The following is a 22,610-nucleotide window of genomic DNA, read 5'->3' on the forward strand; positions in this document are numbered from 1 at the left end:
GATGCGCGAACGCGACAAACGAGGTGGCACGGCCGGGGGCTGGAGGGACAGCGGGGGAAGCCCCGAGAGCAAAGTCGGAGGATGCTGCAGACTGCCGCCCTCCTACAGAGATAAACGACGGAATGATGGAACGGCACCTCCCTGCCCAAAGGGTAGGAGACGTCCCTCGTTCAGCACGAAGTCCACTTCAAGCGCTTATCAATCTTCAAGCCATAACACCCTTTTTTGTCCAATTCACATTCATGCCATTTTCAGTGGAGAGGAATGCTGTGTCTCATTCCTATTCCAAAACTCAGCCAATCTTTCCTGCCTCCCTGTCCCCCAAAATGAAGGCAAAGGATCACAGTGCTTGCAAGCCATCAAGGAAACATCCCAGATTCAAAATATTGTAATAGAGCTTTTATATTTTAACCCATCTCCTCGGTCCTGAATAATCTTTAAAAATAAAAAGAAAACACAGAAATGTTCTTACTCCACCCTGCTGCCCATCTCAGTCCAAATTCTGCTTTCTAATGGAATGGAGAAGCACAAGGGGTTAGTGCCATTGCTGTGCTTTACCACAATTAAGATAAGACGTTAAATGACAGTGATATTCCTGCCTTCATGAGATTATTTTCTAATTAGAAAAGGAGCAGCCTGTTTTTTTTTTTTTTCTCACTGCAGGAACTGCTAGAGGAACAGGAGATGCTTGCAGGGCTTGGACATTCCTGAGCCCAAATTCCAGCCCTGAAAGCAATGGCCCCGAGCCCCCAAGCACAGCCCTTTGTCCCCTCTTGTCGCCTTCGAGCTGAGCCTCTCCACTCCCCCACTTCTCTCAGGAATGCTAAATAAAATGCCTTGCAGATGAAGTGCCTGTGTGGCTGTCACACTGCCAGTTCCCCTGCCCTGTGAGGATTCATAGCAGCAGCCAAGGTCAGGGAAGCATTAGTCAGCCTGGATTTGGCAAACAGGGGTGCCGGTGTCTGATGTCCCTCCTGGCAGATTAGACTGGTGTGAAATGCCCTGGCCGGGGTCACCCCTGACATCCCTTCAGCTGCTGTAGGAGACGGCTGTGAGTCGAATCAGTGAGCTGGAAGCAGGGTGGTTTCCTCCAGCTTGCCTTTGCTTTGCCTTCCTGCCTTAGTGTTGGTTGAAACCTATGTGATTTGAATGTAAGCATCCACAGTTTCTTTTATGGAGTGTTACTTATTCACATTTAAACTAATATTTCTTTCCTCCCTTTTCTCTTTCCATATTTTTTCAACCATATCTGAAATATGTCTGCTGATAGGCCATTTTCAGCAAGGTTTCCCTCACTTCAGAGTCTTTTTTATCCTTTCGGGCTGTAGGATTTGAAATAACAGAGTACTGCAGAAGGATCATAATGTAAGTTTCACTGTGCCCATACCAGTTCAGCAAAGCAGCACATCCACATTAGCACAATTACTTACCTAACAAGCCCTGCCATGTACAGTGCTGATGGGATGGTGGGCAATGCCCAGTTTTGGAAGCTGCCAGCTGTGTCCCAGCCATCACACTCCAGGGGAATGTGGTAGGTCCTGCCCTATCTGCTGCATTGGGAAAACATTGGGATGGCAGGGGGTAACCTGGGTCTTGACAAGAGACAAGCGGGTCAGGTCTCTGAGGCTTGTTTCGATCATACTAAGAATGTCCTTTGCAAATCTAACGTATATTTTTAACATATTTCCATGATAGAAAGTCAAATACAAGGGGTGAAAAAGAGAATGCCAAGTGGGTTCTCAGTGCTGTTTGCCTGCCACCTTTAGTCTGCTGTCGCTCGTCTGGGGGAAAGGCGAGTCCTTTGAAGCACAGCTCGTATTATTAGAAATCTAAATATTTGCACTGCCTCTCCGTGTCTCCATGAGTCTCTCAAAAGACACTAACTTCTCTGTTAGCAGCTGGGCAGGGTAAAGTCCCAGCGCCAGCTGTGCTGTGCTCACCCAGAGGTGGGGAGGCAATATGCATCCTCTGCTCTCGTGCCACTTTGCAGTAAGTATAGCACTGAAATGGATACTCAAGCTGCAGTGGTGAAAGTAGGGCCTGTTCTGGCAGTGGCACAGTGCTTTGGCTCCGCTCCCTGTGAGGAGCTGCAGCTGCCACGAGGCCTCCCCTCAGCCTGCTCTGTTCTGGGCTGAACAAACCCAGGGACCTCCAGCCTCCCCTCACACCCCTTGCCCTCCAGACCCTTCTCCATCTTCGTAGCCCTCCTTTGGACTCTCTCTAGTAGTTTTACATCCTTCTTACACTGTGGCACCCAAACCTGCGCCCAGTGCACGAAGTGAGGCCACACAATGCAGAGCAGAGGGGGCAATCCCTCTACCTTTGGGGGATTCAAAGCTCCTCCCAGTTTAGTGTCACAGGACTCTGACAATAAGTATACATCCTTATAGGAGGTCCTACTATTCCCATAGAATAACAGAATTGTAGAATCATCAAGGTTGGACAGACCAATAAGATCATTCAGTGCAACCACCAGCCCATGACTATGACTGCCGTAGACCATATCCCTCAGGGCCACATCTACCTTTTTGTTGAACACCTCCAGAGATGGGGACTCCACTGCCTCCCTGGGCAGCCTGTTCCAATGCCTCACCTCTCCATCTGAGAAGAAATTTTTCCTAATATTCAGCCTGACATATTCTCAGTAGAGTGTGAAACAACCATTCCAGAGAGGAGACATCTCCCAGCCCCACAGTCATTCTTTTTGGAGGTCTGCTGTGTCTTGCTGATACAGGCAAATCAACTTCCAAAAAGAAACATATTTCTGGAGGAAAAATGCTAACAAAATCAAAGCATGTGCGAGAATGATCCAAGCTGAGGCCAGGAAGGCATTCAGCTGTCGATAAACACTCCCCTCCCTTTATTCCCTTCTGCTCACTTGTCCCCATTTCTCTGGCTTAGAGAGAAACAATTCGTGATGGAAACACAAATGACACAAGGGACATTTAATTGTTGCAGTGAAACCAATGTGAAATGTTATTGAAATAAAGCCACATAAACTGGAGTTAAGTTGGAGCAGCTTGTGTAGAAGCATCCCAGGACAGCCACAATGCTGCTGAAGTCTGTGATGGAAGCAGGGCCAGGAGTCACACGGAGATGAGTCCTTGCAAAAAGTCAGTCCTAATACAATCAAAGCCCAAACATAGTCCAACATGAAACTGCTGTAAATAAATGGAAATGTTATTAGTTCCAGATGGCTTCATAATAGTAAGCTTTAGAGAAATCAAAGCCAATATCTTGAAGAAAACAAACACCCTTTTTGGCCCATCTGGTAGATTGAGATATTGGCATAAAATTGATTCTTCGAGTATGGAAATGGCTATTTACAAAATAATAATAATAAATAAAACAAGAGTAGGGTCTTCCTTCCTTTGTTCTTCACACTTCTGTTACAGTTTGGTCTCTATAACTCGCACCAGTTGAGACCATGGAAATCCTTTATTTTCTTCATAATGAGTTACGGTTGTTCCAGACCTGAGTAAATCATAGTTTTCAGCCTGAAAAGTCATCTGTGCTGTGCACTGCTATTAGCAGGAAGTAGAAGTCAGGGTTATCTGTGCCTTTGCTATCTCTGATGCAAGAGAATGAAGTTAAGGAGAAAATCAAAGGCGGCTCCAGTGAACCAAACAATATACACTCAGATATAGTGGGTTCAAGATTTCACCCCAAACGTTCCTCCTGTGGTGTCTAAACTGCACCCAAATCCAAATTTGCAATCAGGTTTGGCTCTTTATTACTTTCCCATCACCAATAATCGGTTTGCAGTGGTATAAACAACAGTGTTTATAATCCATAAACCATAAACCCGTTTTAATGCCATGGACTGTGTTGTCTGTGCAGAGCTCACAAGGAGAAGCAGCAGTACAAGTTTATTTTAGCCAACCAAGTCCATTGGTAAGGTTCTGTGTGTATGCAGGAATTCCATCTGCTGCATAAGCCAAGGCCAGACATGTTTACATATTTCCATAGTCACTTCATAGCCACCATGTACAAAATCCCCTATTTTTGCGTGCTTTCCGATGGACGAAATTCCACCTGGACCTTAGACTTCATCCTGTTCCTGTTAAGCCTTCCCTAGGTTTAGCTGATATTCTGAGGTTCAACCAAATGGTTATTTACACTTAATCCACCCAAATACACAATGCTAAATTTTTGCTCAGCTTGGCTGCTTGTCTCGCTGGCTCAGTTTCCATCTGTACCTCAAATTCTCATATATGTTTTAAGATAGCCCGTCTGCATTTCAAAAGTGATGGGTTCCTGTTTGCCCTTCCTCTGCCTATGCATGGCAAATTCCCATTTCCAGGCAGCCATGGGGCTTTTCTTTCCTCTCCATAGGTGGGAGCACCGTGTCTCTGCCAGAACAACTAAAAGAAAACCCTTAAAACATCTTTACCTGTAGAAACAGTTCCTATATATTTTTTTTTTTAGTTCCTTTGCTATGTGGGGATGTTGTCAACTTCTCAAAGAATGATGGTAGAAAAACTAACTGAGAACGTGTAATACATCACCAGGGGAAAAAAAAGAATGCTCTAATACCATAAAAAATTACTTTTTTTACTTTCTTTTTTAATGAGTGTGGCCTCTCCTGAGACTTACATGCCCTTTCTCAAGGGCTCAGCTTGAAAAGCACCTCATTTCATCTCTGGCAAGATAAGAAATGGCCTTATTTCCTCATAGAGGAGGACTTAGTGACCCACGTCTTCATCACCTCTCATTTCACATGCCGTGATTCCCAGTTTGAAGACAACAGAACTCATACTGCTTTCTCCATGCTTTGGGTCTCCATGAGCACAGGTCTCTCTACCGGCTGCCAGGCAGCTTCTGGTGCCTGTGAAGTACCAGAGTGAAGCCCACTGTACTTCAGGAACCACAGTGTGAAAAGCTAGGATTGAGCTCAAGATGAAACAAAGAGGAGTTTTTATTTATTTTTCCTCAATGGAGTCTGGCTATCAAAGGAGATCAAACAAATTTAGTTCCTGAGCACCTTTAGGAAATTAGGTAAACCCTTCCTGGCTGGATCAGCTCTGCCAAAAGGTGACTCATTCTCTGTCAGTGCAATCAATTGTTGTTTCGGTCCCAGCTACAAGATCATCTCCAGATGAAAATATTTGCTTTTGATCAATATTCAACATCTGAAGGCAAATGGTGATGGCATAGAGGAGGGCCACTAAGATGATCAGAGGGCTGGAGCACCTCTCCTACGAGGAAAGGTTGAGGGAACTGGGCTTGTTTGGCTTGGAGAAGAGAAGGCTCCAGGGAAACCTCATTGTGGACTTCCAGTACTTGAAGGGAGCATATAAACAGGAAGGGAAGCAGCTGTTTATGAAGGTGGATAGTGACAGGACAAGGGGGAATGGTTTTCAACTGAGACAGGGGAGGTTTAGGTTAGATATTAGCAGGAAGTTTTTCACACAGAGGGTGGTGACACACTGGAACAGGTTGCCCAAGGAGGTTGTGGATGCCCCATCCCTGGAGGCATTCAAGGCCAGGCTGGATGTGGCTGTGGGCAGCCTGGTCTGGTGGTTGGCGACCCTGCACATAGCAGGGGGGCTGAAACTCGATGATCATTGTGGTCCTTTTCAACCCAGGCCATTCTATGATTCTATGGTTCTTCCTCCAAAGCTCTTCATCTCTTACAAACGTCTAACCAACCCTTCCTCCAAGGCGATGTCCCCTATACAAAACTGAATTTCCTAAATCAAATACACTACTAGGAGCAAAATGAATTTCCCTAAACACTAAGAAGTGAGGGAAACACCATTACAAGGTCATCATTTTTTCCAAAGCTTTGTATTGTAATTGTCAGCCTTAGAACAGCACCTACATAAAGCAATAAAGATAAGAACTCCCCTGAGATAAGCATTGTGCAAAGTACTTATAGTAAGAGGCAATTCTCATAATTGCAAGGAGATTAATGTTAAAGAGGCTGAAGTATTTCATAGCTGAATGTCCTGTCAGGGAAGCTGAATAATAAGCCTTCTTTTCACACGCCATTTGCCTTTATTGAAGAAGGATGAATGAACCTGCATAGCGCAGCACATTAATGACTTCCAGCATTCAGGTGCGGTCACTCTGCATAAATCTGCATGGGAGACCGGGGCAGACATGAAGTTGCTTCCCAGCACTCAGGGCAGGTGAAACTGAAGCAAGTTCTAAACCAACGTTGCATGACTGCATTCACATGGTGCCAAGGCTATGTTCCTCCTTCTTGCAGGTATAGCTGAGGAAGAGAACAAAGAGCAGGGAGAAAAGATAACCATATTGATATGTATAGCTGAAGAAGAAGTTGGGCTTGTTTATCTTGGAGAAGAAAAGGCTCTGGGGAGATCTCCTTGCAGCCTTCCAGTACTTGAAGGGAGCTTATAAGTGGGAAGGGGAACAACTTCTTACACAGTCTGGTAGTGATAGGACAAGGGGGAATGATTATAAGCTAAAAGAGGGGAAATTTAGGCTAGATATTAGGCAGAAAATTCTTACTCAGAGGGCAGTGATGCCCTGGCACAGCTGCCCAGAGAAGCTGTGGTGCCCCAACCCAGGAGGTGCTCAAGGCCAGGCTGGATGGGCCCTGGGCAGCCTGAGCTGGTGGGTGGCAACCAGCCCATTGCAGGAGTTTGGAACTGGGTGGCCTTTAAGTCCCTTCAAACCCAAACCACTCTATAATTCTATGAAGAAAGTGTGCAAATGGTTTTGCTTAAGGTCATGCAGATCTTGTGAGGCCATGGTTGGGATGACAACAGGGCACGCTCATGAAGAGCAACAAGAAAACCCCACGTTTTCCAACCTAGATTTGGAAAATATAGGGTGCACTCAAAGCAATAATCTTTTCTTCCTTACTGTGCTGGCTGCAGCTTTACCAAGCCCATATTTTTTATCATGAGTTTCTTCATGATTTTCCCTACTCCTCCACAGGAGCCTGGGGTGAAGTGCTAGATACCCGTGGGGAAGATGAGTGCACGTAGGAGGAATGCCAGTGCAGGAGGGAGCTGAGCAGCCAGACAGCATCTGTGTGTGCTGCTGAAGGCTACGTTAGTGCTGACACACTGGGTTATTTCTGCTGTGATATTACCCGGGTGTCTAATTAAAGATAAGTTTAAAGACACAGCCTGAGATTTAATGTTGTGAATACTTAAGAGACATTTCACATTTCGCTTTAGTGTTTAAAAGGTCAGAAGCTCTATTGCTCCTTATAATCTCCACTGAGGTGCATCCCGAACAACCTCTCAGTAGCACAAGCCTAGCTTTACTACATAGGGACAGCAAGGAAGTATTCCCCTGCCATGGCTAATGAGAAAATATTTCACTAATGGGAAAGTTACTCAGATTTGTTTGGTTTAAAAATGGCTGGTAAAAGCCTTTTCCTTAATGTAGGATATTAAAGAGTTTTGTTATTGTAACAGAGTTAGTGTATTTTTAATGCACAATGTGCAGAGATAAGTAATATTTTTCCATTCGGCTTTGTTTGGAAATAAAATTACAAAACTGTATTTGAAATCTAATTACTTATCCATGCCAAAGAGCATGAGTCACACATGGTGGTATTCATGGAGAAGGCAGCGGAGCTTGGAGAAATATCTTGGTGTTAGGTTTCTGTTCCACATCCAGAACCAAACAAACTGAGCTGTCTGGAGGGTGAAATCCAAGAATAAAAACAGTGGCCAAGATTTTGAAACTCAGGTGCCCAAGAGATATATCCAAGTTGGTGGACTTTGATGAACGTTATTGCTGGAAATTTTGACTCCTACAAAATATCTGAACAGGCACCAAAGGTTTGCAGCACAGTAGAAACTGGTGTGGGATTCAGGAATGTACTTGCAGGTGTCTGCATGTGAACTAAGAACTAACATTTCATTGTGGTGTGTGTAAGGATGGAGTCTCCATTAACATAGTCCGGAAATGAGTTGGTTGACTATAGGGTGACTCCTTCAGGGTGAACCAAATTGTGTGGTCTGCGTTGGCTGGATCTCCATTGACTATAATGGGAGCATAGACAATCAGTCCTCATGTACACACCTTTACTTCTTTGTTTTACTGTCTAACTGAATCCCACCCAGATGACAAAATATGAGCCATTCGTGTAGTTGTAGTCAACGTGTCTCAAGTTATGTCTAACCACTCGTATGTCCCAAGTGCATCCACTCCATACAGAAGTTACTCCATGGTGTGCACCACTCTTTTCCCTCTGCAGATACATTTCTTCACAGCAAGAAAACAGGTTCTCAAAGTACCCCTGAATTAAACCCCAGAGATGAATACCATGGCTCAAAGCAAAGTGCCAGAAGAGTTTCTAACTTTGTCCACATGGAAAATACCACTTAGTCTCAAACCACAAGAAATGTCTTACCATGCCCTACATCCTCACTTAAAACCTGAGCCTGGAGTTTGGATTCTGATCACGTGGAAGTGAAGCCAGCACTGGCAGTGGCTGCCTGGGCTATCAACCTCAAACTGTGCTATAACAAAAGACATTGAAATTTCTGACCAAAATCACTTTCTATCATGCTGTTTCCATGAAATTCAGACTTAGAAACCAAACATAGACAAACACTGTCCTACCAGCCCTTGCAATCTCACTTGATACATCTGAGAAGTGGCCTGAGCTTCCAAGTATTTTTAAGAACTATTCAGACGCTTTTCTTTCTTTTCTTTTCTTTTCTTTTCTTTTCTTTTCTTTTCTTTTCTTTTCTTTTCTTTTCTTTTCTTTTCTTTTCTTTTCTTTTCTTTTCTTTTCTTTTCTTTTCTTTTCTTTTCTTTTCTTTTCTTTTCTTTTCTTTTCTTTTCTTTTCTTTTCTTTTCTTTTTTCTTTTCTTTTCTTTTCTTTTCTTTTCTTTTCTTTTCTTTTCTTTTCTTTTCTTTTCTTTTCTTTTCTTTTCTTTTCTTTTCTTTTCTTTTCTTTTCTTTTCTTTTCTTTTCTTTTCTTTTCTTTTCTTTTCTTTTCCTTTCTTTTCTTTTCCTTTCTTTTCTTTTCCTTTCTTTTCCTTTCTTTTCTTTTCCTTTCTTTTCTTTTCCTTTCTTTTCTTTTCCTTTCTTTTCTTTTCTTATCCTTTATTTCCATGGGCAACTTATAACTGAAGCCTGACTGCTGCCTACTGCTGCATGGACCTACAGATTTCTGCAGGGTGACACTGGAAATCAAGGGTTTTGTAAAGTTTCCTTTCAATGTCTAATCTATGCAACAAAGGCCAGGAAGGGATGGGAAAATCAGCCCCGAGGTCCTCAGAGCTAAATGCCTGAGAGGATGAGGAATGTCGTGCAGGGGGAGCATGAAGCCCAACCAGATGTGATGCTGCAAGCACTGGGGCAAGGATGATAATCAGAAACACCCAAAGCACTCAGCTTCGCCTTTGCTGTGAAAGACATCATAGAGCTCAGAAGTGTAAAAAGATGATGATCACTCTGCTTTTTGCTCTGCTGCTGCTGGAGTTCAGCCTCCTGAAGAATCATTGATCACCGAGTGGTGCTTGCCCCTTTGTGCAGCCCCATGGACCTCACGTGATCCCACAGGGCTGATAAGTGAACACACAGATGAAAGCCTGGATATTTTTCCTTGAAAGGGCTGGGCCTCACCAAATATCCATTATATTTTTATAACCCTGCTCTTCAGACCAAGATTAAGAAAACAACAAACAAGCAGATCGCAAAGGGTCACAATGCCAAGTAAGGCAGTTGAAGCCAATGATATAAATACACTTTGAACAAGACATCTTTATCAAGAGAGGAAGTATTAAGGGCTACAGTGGCCAGGCAACACGGGGCAGGGGAGGATAAAAAGGAGCTGAGATAAGGCTAATGAAGAATGACAAATACAGACAAGGGTTTTTTTCCTGTTAAAAAAAAACAAAACAAAACAAAAAAAAAACAGTTCCCTGCCCTCATCTAGCTCAAGGGCAGAGAGGTGACTTTCCTCAGCCAAGGCTCTGCACAGAGTGAGCCCCAGCAGCCCAGGGACTAGGACACTGCTGCTCCTGCCCTCCCTGGAGCCAGGAAAGACCAACACAACCAGGCACAGGTTCAGCCCTATGAAAACATAATGCCACAGGCCATGTTTGTCATTTTGTCATTCCAGAAAAGCTCCAAGAGGGATAATTTGACTAAATTGACTGAAATCAGAGCAGTGCCTTCTGGTTACCAGATGCTATTGCACTTGCAGCAAGAATTGTTTGCGTCTCTCCATGGCGTGGTTTTAATTTCTAATAATTGAGCTCCCTACAGTCACTTGCGAGCAGACAGCTCTGGCTGACACCCAGCCTGAATCTCTCCCTGATGATGCCTTCCTGGTGGGTAGAAAATACTGCACACTCGGCAGCAGAGCTGGGGGACAGGGAAGAGCCCATCTCAGGAACTGGCTAGCTCAGAAAAAAAAACTGAAGACAGTGGTAAGAATGCAAATTACTTCCAAGGATTCTGGCTGAAGGCTTTTGAGACTTGAGGACGAGATAACAGAGCTAGGTGGCACAGGAGCAGAGCAGATAAAGGACAGACAGAGATTTATTTGAGCACACCCACTGCCTGTTGCAGCGTCCTTCTGCAGAGCAGGGCTCACCTGCCATCACACTGCCTTGCTCATGAGTGATCTTTGGCTAACCAGTGTTAGGGCCCTGAGAACAACCAAAAGCTTTAATTATTGTCCAGATCACCCTGCACCCATGCTGTAAGCATGTTTGTCCCCAGTCCTGTCTCTGTCCCCATCTCCACTTGCTCCTGACAAGGTTGGCTGCCTGGACACAAATGTTAGCCTCATCCCCAGGCCTGACCTAGTCTAATGGTTGGCAGATGGTCAACACACGCAGTCTTGGCCCACCTGTGACAGTGCTCTGTCCATGCTGAGGTCACTCTTCACTCCCAACCTCACCTCATGGAGCAGCCTCACTTTTGTTGCTCCTGGATATACCCACTGCACATGTGGCGACCCCATGAGTAATGGTGGCTGTTGCACACATCTCAAAGTTCTTTTCATACACTACATCAGCCTTTCCAGCTTGTAGCCTTCCTGCTAGCAATGCAGCTGGGCACAGGTCTCTCTGCTGTGAGTTGAATTGAGACAGCTAACTTTCAAGACCCTGTTGAAGACGTCTGCATGCTCTCCAGATAAGAGGGATTCCATTCCCAGGTCAGGAAACTCAATTCTGCATCTAATTTTAGATTCTGGAGGGAAGGGTTAAGTGAAAGCTCAGGTTTGAATATAGATACAATCAGGTTAAAGATACAGAGCTACATCATGGCAAGTTGTATGTCATATTGCCCAGTGAGGTCATGAATGCTCCTTCCCTGGAAGCATTCAAGGACAGGCTGGATGGAGCTGTGAGCAACCTGGTCTAGAAGGAAGTGTCCCTGCCTACAGCGGGGGGTTGGAACTACATGATCTTTAAGGACCCTTCCAACACAAACCATTCTTTGATTCTATGATTCTGTGATATTTAAAGTAACAAAAAAAAAAAAATAGATTCCTATACACACATCTATGCACTTTCATGGCTTCTTTTAGCTCAGCTCAGACAAAAAGACCTGAACATTCTTAACAATCATTCTCCAAATCAGATTTGGGAGTTGTAGCACCATAGAACCACAAAATCACAGAGTGGTTTGGGTTGGAAAGAACCTCAAAGATCATCTAGTTCCAACCCCCTGCTGCAGGCAGGGTTGCCAACCTTTGACTATGCCATTTATAACCTAATATATCCAGCAGTAGGGTGAGGATATAATGGGCCTTATCATTTCACATAATTGCTCTCAGTCTTAACACTTTGCTCTTTACAAAGAATGTGTTCAACTAAGATAGATGCTCTCTTCAAATGACATGCAGATAGATATGGAAAGAATAACTGAATTATTAATTAATTAATTAATTAAAAGTGATTCCAATGACTTTTTCATTATTCTTGTTTAATTTTGTCTTTTAATAAAAAAAGGCAGACATAGGTTTCAACAGAAAAACTCCTGCAAGAAGCTCCTTCCGAACTCCAGAAAAATTTGTTCTAATAGTATTGCCTTGCACATCATCTTGAAAGATTTTCAGATGTACAGATGTTATCTGGCTACCACCACTTTGCTGGCAGCTGTTTCAGAGACCTTTTCTGCACTACAAATAACCTATCATCAAAAAATGACAGCACAAGAAAAATAGGGCAAAAATGACAGCATTTGGTAAAAGTACCAGCTGTACATTTAAAAGCAACAAGAGTTTAATGAACTGTAGTAACTCTTGTTTTTCAAGAAATTTGCTACCCTAAAATATTTGCTGAACAAAGGTCTTGGAGGTCCTGGGCGAGAGGAAAGAGCCACTGCTTCAAGAGAAGAGGTAGAACTGAACAGCTCATTGACACACTCAGCAAAGTATTGTCATTTGTGGCACATGCCGTTGCTGTATAGAGCTGCTCTGCTGCTCAGCGACACTCCTCCTTTGTGCTTTTCTTTCTCAGTGAAAAGAAGGGGAATTAGCTCAAAATCCATGCAAAAATATATATATATATATTGAAAATACCAACTCGTCTCACATCGTGCTGTGCAAAGCATTTCACTTCAGAGAGCGTAGAGACCAGACAGATCTGAACATGTGGAAGTGCTTCTCTATTGACCTGAAAGTTTTATGGAAGCTAAACCAGGCTTATTATTAAATTTCTTTTTGTATGCTGTAAACTACTAAAGAGAGGTCCCAGATTTCAAAATCTGGCCTGGATTTCAACCTCCCAGAGTGCTGGGCTGATTGATTCTGTGGTTATAGTTCAACTGCTGTCAGGCAGCCAGTTGCAAAACTGGCATGTGATTCCTGCCTCAGATTTTGATTATATTTGGACTAAGTGTAGGGTGCGTCTGGAGCTAGGATTTTACATTATGTCTCTATTAAGTAACATCTTGCAAACGATCAGACCAGAAGGAGAGAGTACATTCCAAGGGGCACAAACTGTTTTAAGAGAAAATTGTTTTTTAAGCCTTGAGTTCCCATCTTCTGCACCAGAGCAGCATTCAGAGCTGCCTAAAGCACACGTATTGACAAAGATTTATAGCACTGAAGACCAAATCCAGCTCTAAGCACAGGTAATTTGCCAGTTCCTAATACAGCAAGGGCTCCAAAAGAATATATTGGAGCCCCAGGCACGTCTGCTCAAGAATAGCCCTTGGTGGAGCAGTCACAGACCCTATTCAAATCCTCTTCCACCCTGCAAACCGGAGCAATCACCACCAAAGTAATCATGGGTCTCCTAAGGATTGTAGAGTCATAGAATGGCTTGAGTTGGAAGGTCATCCACTTCTAGGTGCAGATAGGACTCCCAGGCTGGCCACATCACACCTCTTACAAAAGGGACCGTGGAACTGAGAACCTGTCTGAGCAGCTCCATCACAGGGCCCCTAGTGCAGACACGCAGCACTTTATTCAGAAAGCTAATCCATAGCCAGGGGTTTTCCTAGAATAATTTTTATTCACCTTTCATTGGTGGTGAATGGAGTTACATCCAGGTGGTGACCAGTCACAACTGATGTTCTCCAGGGGTCGGTATTGGAGCCTGTCCTGCTTAATATCTTTATTGATGACTTGGACAAGGGGATTGAGTGCACCCTCACCAAGTTTTCAGATGACACCAAATTGTCAGGAAGTGCTGATCTGCCTGGGGGTAGGAAGGCCCAATAGAGCAATTTGGTCAGGCTGGATCACTGAGCTGAGGCCAATGGGATGAAGTTCAACTAGACCAAGTCCTGCACTTTGGCCACAACAACCCCAGGCAATGCTACAGGCTTAGGGCAGTGTTAGGAAGACTGTAGGGAAGAAACAGACCTGGGGGTGCTGGTTGACATTTGGCTGAAGATGAGTCAGTAGTGTGCCCAGGTGGCCAAGAGCATCTTGGCTTGTATCAGAAATAGTGTTGCCAGCAGGAACAGGGAAGTGATCGTCCCTCTGTACTCAGCTCTGATGAAGCTGCACCTCAAGTACCACAGTTCAGTTTTGGGCCACTGGCTACAAGACATTGAGGCCCTGGAGCATGTCTAGAGAAGAGCAACAGAGCTGTGAGAGGTCTGGAGCACAAGTCTTATGAGGAGCAGCTGAGGGAACTGGGACTGATCAGTCTGGAGAAGAGGAGGCTCAACAGAGACCTTATCACCCTCTACAACTACCTGAATGGAGGCTGTGGCAAGGTGAGTGTTGGGGATCAGCCTCTTTTCCCACTTAACTAGTGATAAGGCTAGAGGGAATGGCCTTAAGTTGCGACAGGGGAGATTCAGTTTGGATATTAGAAAAATTTTCTTCTCCAAAAGAGTGGTCAGGTGCTGGAACAGGCTGCCCAGGGATGTGATTGAGTCACTGTCCCTGGAGGTGTTCGAGAGACTTTTAGATGTTGTACTAAGGGAAATGGTTTAGTGGGGAAATATTGGTGGTAGGTGGATGGTTGGACTGGATGACCCTGGAGTCACCTTTCCCATCCAATCTTGGTGATTCTATGATAAAGGTCTCTGAGCAAAGCTAAATCTGCAGTAAAAGGTGCAAGGGACAAGTGATGGAAAGAAGGAAAGTGGGAAATCTGGTCACCTTCCAGGTTCAGTGCATTTTAGACTGAACTGCATGTGATTGTTAAGCGAGAGGAATAACAGACCTTTGGGCTTAAATTAAACAATAAGGAAACTATTCTTTGATCAAAGCAATGGGAAAGCCTTCACATGGTGTTTATTTATCTCTGGATTAATCTATTTTTATGATGTGAAAAATATGTTGCATCTGCAGTGATTTTTACCATCTCTGGATGTGTGAGTTTTGTCATTACTGATGTCCAGAGCTCTTGAAAACACATTCAGCAGCCATGAGCTAATACTCACACCAGCCCAGTCATGAGTGTGGGTGAGAATCCTATAGAACATTTCCTGAGCAATTTGAGAGTAGGTGATACCTGGACAGGGCTCTGAGGAACATGATCTAGCTGTAGGTATCACTGCTCATTGCAGGGGAGTTGGACTAGATGGCCTTTAAACTTCCAACTCAAATGATGTAATGATTCTATGATACCCCAGGACAGAGTGAGTGGCTGTACCATGCTTATTAACAAAAATAGGTTTAGGGGCTTACCTGTGTCACTACTGCTCCCTTGTATCCCTTTATCAAGACAAGCTAAAGTAGCTTCTCCCATGGTAACTCAAGGGAAGAGACCTGTCTCCTCTTTGCAGCACTGTGTTAATCACCTGTCCATGCTCCTGCTTACAAGTAACGTAGAATCATAGAATATCCCAAAGTGGAAGGGAGCCATAAGGATCACTGAGTCCAATTCAATCCTGATCTGAAAGAGTTGTGATTCATTTCTTAAGAAAACTGACTGACAGAGTTCAGCACCCTGTTAAAAATGCAGTTCCTTGAAATACTGGTACATACAAATATTACTCAGTAAACATGGCTCTTCTAAAATGACTACCTGTGTTAATTACAGTATAATTTCCTTATCTTTCCCCCCGGCTTCTCTAAAGTGCTAACAGAGCTATAAGAAAGGGAGGTGATTTTTAATTCTGGATTGCAAACCATCAACACAGCTGCAGATTCATTTCCAGAGGAGGATTCTTTCTGGTTAATGAAGTTAAAGCCAGAAGAAATCCAGTTTGGCTTTGATGTTTTAAACAGTTTATGGGCCTGACTGTTGCAAGGGGTGGGGGGGGGGCAGAAATAACCTTTTATTTGTACTTTGGGCAAATTAATTTTTGAAATGGCTGAAAGGCAGACAATGAGCCTTGCGCTACCACGCTTTCAGGGCTGCTTTTGAGATTGAAGCTAAGCATTAAAACTTCTTGGATGGAAGCCTGAAGTACTCCCCGGGGAATAATTGTGCAACAGCAGAGAACTAGATAATGAAATAAATCTTTTTTGCCATTACTGTCTGTGATGCTAAACTTATTAGAGTGCTACTAAGGGCATAACAGTGGAAGAGCCTTTTAAGACTCTTGTCAGACTTGTGAGAAAGAAAAAGCAGAAAAAAAACCAAAAAACAGCAGCTGTAAAAGCCAAAGGAACTGCCAGGCCTGCTGGTAACCAGTGCAGGGAAAACTGTAGTTCTGTGAATTTTTAGAATTCCCCAAAACTGCTGGAAAAGAAGAAGACAGAAAACTGTCAGTCTGCAAAATGTGAAAGTAAGAACATGAAGCAGCAGAGGTGGTGGAAAGCCAATCACCTGCCTACAGTACAAAACCACCCAACGTGCTTGTGTTCATGCTCTATTGAATTTGCATCCAAAAGCCCTTCTGGTGGGCTTGTGATAGGAAAAACACGTCCAGACAGCTCTGAATCTCTTTGTTGTATCTCTGTCTGCTTTCCAATCCTTGTTCAGCCTTTCCCAGAGCATCTTGTGCCATCTTCCTTCCTCGTAGGCAAGGTAGCCAACAAGATGGGAGATGTCTTAGTGTTTCAGAGGTGAGAAGAGGTGAGTTACAGGCAACAGTATAAAAAGAAGGAAGTTCCCAGGGAAGAAAGTTACAGCAAAGGGAGATATTGCTTAAGTAAAAAAATAGCTACTGAGAGCACATGTGGAGTTATGCTCAGAGCTGGAGAGAAGAAAAGCCATATAAATCAGTGAAAAACAGCTAAATGAATTCCAAGAGTCTTACATGGGAAGGTGGTTCATGCAAAAGTGAATAGGTTACTATTGCCCTTATCAGATGTTTGATTTTCTGTACATGAAAACCCTCAAATCTGTTAGGAGCTGCAAAAAAATTGGCTCAGTATTTCCCCAGAATGTCTTGCCACCCTACGAAGAACATCATGAGCAGTCCTCCATATGATTTGGGTTTTCTGAAGGTTGGGGGTTACATTTCTCCACCACAAGGCCTGGTGGTCCAGCACATCCCTGAACCAGGTCTTCAATGTGGGTGTTTCACAGCATATTAAAACAGCACATGGCATCAGCTCTGGAGAACAGCATATGCATGAACTTTGTGAGGAGAAGGTAAGAAGATAAGAAACCATGGAGGTTGGAAATGGTGCTGGGAGTTGCCTGGAAAAAGCAGAACATAGTGTTGCTTAGAGATTCACGCTGTAATATCTTGCAAGGCTTAGGAAAGGTCATACCTGAAGGCAGAAAGTGGTCAGTAGCTAAGTGCTGCAAAAAGCAGCTGGGAGGAAACAAGGCAGGATGTGATGGAGCCTTTCATGTAAAAATCCCAGGGATTTGGGATAGAGACAAGCACCTAAAAATGGTGCCAGAGAAACAGGAAAACCTCTCTGAAGGTCAAAGCAGTTTTCCTGTTCCTGAACCAATACAGAAAGGATTTGGTGGAAGGAGGCATGCCTTTAGGTGAACGTGATTATTTCAGCTGGCGTTTGATGTGGATGGAGGATCAGAACAACACCAAATGTGGAATTAGATAGGAAACTCCATTTTCCTGACTTCAAGGTGGTTTCCAGAGTGGGTGCCGTGATGCCAGGCCATGCACACATTGCTGCAGCCACGTGAAACGGGTGTGCCGTGCAGACAGAGGGAGGGAGGGAGGCACTGAGAGTGGGAAGGAAAAGTGCGCTTACAGAGAACAATGGAATGATGCAAATTACGTAAACTATGCCGAGGAACTAAGCCAGTCAGGGACAACTTCAATTTATTTTTTTTTTCTGTATTGTTTTATTGTTGAAGCTTCCTTAATTTGGAGGCCTGTAACACAGCCTTGTGGCAAAAGAAAGGAGAGAGTGTGCTGGGGCCCAACCCTGGGCCTCAGTGATGTGGGGCCTGGTGAAGAGGGAGTGCTACAGCTTGCGTTTCCCTCTGACTTCCCACTCTTCCCTCATATCAATCACTGTCATTGAATCCCAGAAAATAGGAACAATTCTCAAGGATGGGCAGAACCCCTAAACTGGAGTTCACGTCTGACTCAAAGTCCCTTACATTTTTAGAGGAAAAGTATGTTGCAGTCTGACTCATTAAATCTATCTATAGTACAATGATGTTGGTAGACTACTGTCTGAGTATCTTCCAAATTTAAGTTTTAGCTGTCGGCCACCTTTCCAAAACAGGAAAGTTTTGCTCTCCTATAACTGAGCTGGGGGCCCTCAGCTCCTTGGAGTGACAATAGAGACAAACAATTTTATGCAGTGACTCATCCAACCTATTTTAAATGTCAACCTCAAGGAAACTTGGATCCTGACGTACAAGATGGCTTCTTCTCCCCGTTGACTGCAAAGGAGTGTTTATCATATTGTAGACATCTGTATTTACTCCATTCAAATTGCATCCAGAGAAACTAAAGCCCACGTCTAATTTTCTTTATTTCACTGGAGATTGACATTTAAACATCTTCGAAATCTGTGCATGGTTACACAGACAGGAGAAATAAATCCAGGTCTGTATTCCAGGTTAACCTCTGATCACTGGATTATTCTTACATCCTGGTATAAAGTCAGAAACAGTTTGTTTTTGGCTTCTCTTTCAGTTACAACTAAATTTTCCAGACAGGCCACTATGGTTTGAGTTCTTGTGTTCAACAGAGCATAAACACCACCAGAAGGCCAATTCTAAGTACTTCTTCCATGTTAGAATTCTTACTCTGAATTAAGTTACTTGTCTGATCATAGAAAACTTAACTCTAAGTTGTCTCAGTTTTGGACCAGACCAAATGTCTAAAATGACATCTACCCAGATACCATCTTTCTTTGCTTCAGAGAATTTACATTTGCATCTGGTCAAAAATCCCTGTGGGTGTTGTCAATCTCTTCTGTCAGTTAGATGAAATTGTACAATAGGGTGATAATAGTTTATAGGATTTCTTTGTGATGATATCACCCGGTTAATTAATTTTATAGTAAATTTCTCTTTTTTTCTTAATATTAACATTAAATTTCCCAAAGAAAGAATTACTTTGCCTTTCTCTTCCTTTTATTGATGTTCCTAAGCCTCTACACCATTTTTTTCTTCTTTTGGTAGAGCAACTCTTCCCCTTCATTCAGGGAATGGAAGGGGTTTCTATCCACTTCTAACTAGCAAATTCAAGCTGTACGGTAGTGATGTTCTGATGTTTAGCTTTCTGCTGATATATTCTTGGATACATCACCCATTCCTGGGTCAAAATAAGGGTTTGAAAGAGATTGTTGCATAGGATTAAAGCACTAGTTACATCTTGGATAAAAAAGGCTGCTCTAGTGCTGTTGGATTTAGAAGAAAAGCATATATTTTAGCAGATTAGGGATTTGCAGTTGTATTTCTCCTCTTGTTTTTTTATGTCTGCCCAAAAGCTAACTAATCCCTAGGCTCTCAGAAAAAAAAGTATATATATACATATATATATATGTATATATATGCTCTACAAAGGTTTCTTCTGTACAAATAACCACAGTCTTCAAAGAGTTCATCCTTACTGTGAATGCTTTGTATTGACTGTTCTCCAAGGAACTTGTAGCTTTGACTACACTGATATATTTCAGGGGTGGAGAAGGGTTCAGATTGGCTCATTCAAAGCAAACTTATGTACCGTGACCTCGAGATTTTAATCTGTAAGCTGTCTATTTTCTGCCTGGATGGGCTTTTCATTGGTTTATAGATCAGCTGCTCACTGTGAAAGCCAAGCTGCCTCCTGGCAGAAGCCCACTCTTCCCAGCCTCCTGATTCAGCACCTTTATAGACACCTACCAACTTTGACCTTTCTAGAAAGACGTCTTGGTGTTTGCACATGTAGCAGTCAAAGCAAAGGGCTGAATGTCATGAATTGCCTTGTGATTGGATGTGGTCTTGCAGTTGGACCCTACTGGACATAAAATATATATACACTAGGCATAAAGCCCGTAAAATTCTAGAGATCAAGGTCCTGTTTTCAATGTGCTGGCACCCAGACCTCACAGCATCTGGTGGATATTTCCATTTTTTGGTATAAAGATAATCCTCTGGCTTGACACAAGGATGAATAACGATGATTTAGTTTCTGAGAAAGATGGTCTGTCATCCTCGCCTTCCTGAGAACAGATTACATCCAAACATGTCCTTATCTTCCTTCCCTTCCAAGGCTGAGCTTGTTCATGCCCATTGGCCTTTGAAAAATTGTTCGGTGCTCCAGAAGAGAAGGAAGCAGCTTTATTTCCAAGCTCCTACTACTCATTTTTTTATCTCTTAGCTAAATGTTGTAATGGGTCTGTCTTGTTAGACCATTTGAGGTTGGAGAGCATGAGGAACTTCAGAGGTGTTTAATAGCAGCTTTATCAGTGATTCTGTGAAACGACCATATAGTTGGATTAAAAATAAAGTGCATTCACAACACTGCATGGAACTTTGCTGAGCTATTTTTACTGCAGCACAAATAAAGCTGAGGAGAGGGGGAAATCCCACTGACTGAACAGGATGTGTGGGAAGGATGGAGCCTAACTCCTTCCCATATTACCCAGGTACTCATTAACTCTCTGATAACCAGCTAGACAACACAAAGTGGAACATTTCCAGCACCAGATGGTAGTGATGAAGAAGAAAGAGGAGTAGGACAGACAAGATAAAACTTGGCAGGAAAATATGGAGAGGAATTTCTGTTCATTAAGGCAGAGATTGGAATCTGAGGGTCCTAAGTTTAACCATTCCTTTGTTGTCAGGAAGTGTTTTTAATTCAAGGTTGATGTTCATTGATAAAACTCCTTAACTACACAGCATGGTGTGTATTTTGTGCTTTCTTTAGTGTCCCAGAGCATTAGTGTAGCCTCATCCTTTGCCACAAAGAGCATTATTTTAATAATTTCTTTTAATGAATAAAAAGTAAACATAGGCAGTAGTAGTATGAAAAGGTTTATTCTTTAGAAAAGATCAGTAGTTACCTTCAGTAACTCTGTACACATGAAAGTGAGCCATGGTAATGAGGAAAGCAGTCTTCCAGATTAATGAAACTTTTGTGTGGAAAGAAGAATTTTATTGACAAGGATCGTATACAGTCTGTGCAGATAGACAGATATTTCTGGAATGCATCTCCTGATGAGATATCAGGGCTGTTATTAATCCTGTCTGTCATTTTTATTGAAAGCCAAACAAATTGCATATAGTGCATGAAAAGCAAATGTAAACCTTCAATGGCAAGTAGCAGGAGAAGCCCTAAGATCAAAGCAAGCCATGCTTTCTCATTACATGCCTTTTAATATAACATGTTCTGCCTTAGTAAGAACACTTGGCACATACTTATCATGCACAAACCAGACTTATAGAATCATAGAATGGCCCGGGTTGAAAAGGACCACAGTGATCATCTAGTTTCAAATCCCCTGCTATGTGCAGGGTCACCAACCACCAGACCAGGCTGCCCAGAGCCACATCCAGCCTGGCCTTGAATGCCTCCAGGGATGGGGCATCCACAGCCTCCTTGGGCAACTTGTTCCAGTGCATCACCACCCTCTGGGTGAAAAGACGTGCAACAAAAATGTGTGGAGAACTCAGATTCTGCAGACCTTGGTTTCCAGGTTTATTAAAGAATGTAATAGTGGGGTACTTGGCCACCTATTGCAACACCTACAGCCTCCGTATGTACTAAATTCAGAGACATCATGTCTGTTCATTAAATCCTGCAGCCTCTTCCCATTTCACCTTCAGCCCACAGATCTTTCACAAAGGCAATTCTGTAGTTGGGGCACATGGTTCCCTTATTTCATATGGATGGTCACTCCGGAGTCAGCAACAGAGCTTTGGAAAAATAATACATATAACAGCAAGCCATCACAGTGGCAGGGCAAGAGTTTGGTACTAGTAAGCCAAAAGTCTCGCTGCACAACAGTCCAGAGATTGCAGTTTCTCAAGACATCATTATGGACAGCTGAGAGCAGCTAACAGAGATAAGCAAACCAAAACTCAAGTAACCCAGTAAGGAATTAAGGAAGTACCTTAGTGAATTGGAGGGAATAGGATTTGTTCAGGTCAGGTGGGTAGATGACTTTGGCTGTGGTACTGCAACGGTGCTGAAAAGGACAGAGTCCAACTCAGTGCCATGCAGCCAGAAGTGGCCAGGCTGCTCCTGCTGCTCTGTGGAGGGACAAAGCAGGGTCCTGGCAGCCCCCAGCTCATGCCAGGTCATCCCAACATGCAACAGAAGTAAGGTGAGGAGCGGGGAAAGGCGCCCCTCGCACAAGCAGCAGTGCTGAGATAAAGGGATTATGCAACCTCATGCCAGTGACATTCAGAACTCTGACTCCTGATTTAACTCTTGCATCCAAATATGCAAAATATTTCCTGTCCCAAACAGAGGATTTCTACTAAAGCCTTCCATAAACTGACTTCACAGACTGGTTTTGTAATCTTTCCAGATTGCAAGAGCCAAAACCGAGAGGAATAAGATGGCAACACTATTTTTGCGTGTCTCACAGCCTTTTCAAGTGTAGAGGAAGATATTGTGACAGCAGATCCTATTACTCTTGGCTTTGGAATTACACCAAAATTGTGTTTTATCCAACATCAAAAGAATGAGCTGTTTTATCATCATGACAACATTAAAGATCTTTCATCTGCTCGGATCAGTAACAGCCCAGATAAGGCAGCTATGGAGAATTTAAAATAACATTAACGCAAAGTTACGTCCTTAGGCTTTATCTGTGGTTTATCAGCTTCTAAACAATCAGCTATAGGAAGAAAGAGAACCAATGCAGTTCATATGGTCTGGATTACTGCCGAACAAAAATGAACGTATACAACCTTTTCCTAAGCTTGCAT

The sequence above is a fragment of the Gallus gallus genome, chromosome 1 (genome assembly GCF_016699485.2).
Source record: "Gallus gallus isolate bGalGal1 chromosome 1, bGalGal1.mat.broiler.GRCg7b, whole genome shotgun sequence".
Taxonomy (NCBI): domain Eukaryota; kingdom Metazoa; phylum Chordata; class Aves; order Galliformes; family Phasianidae; genus Gallus; species Gallus gallus.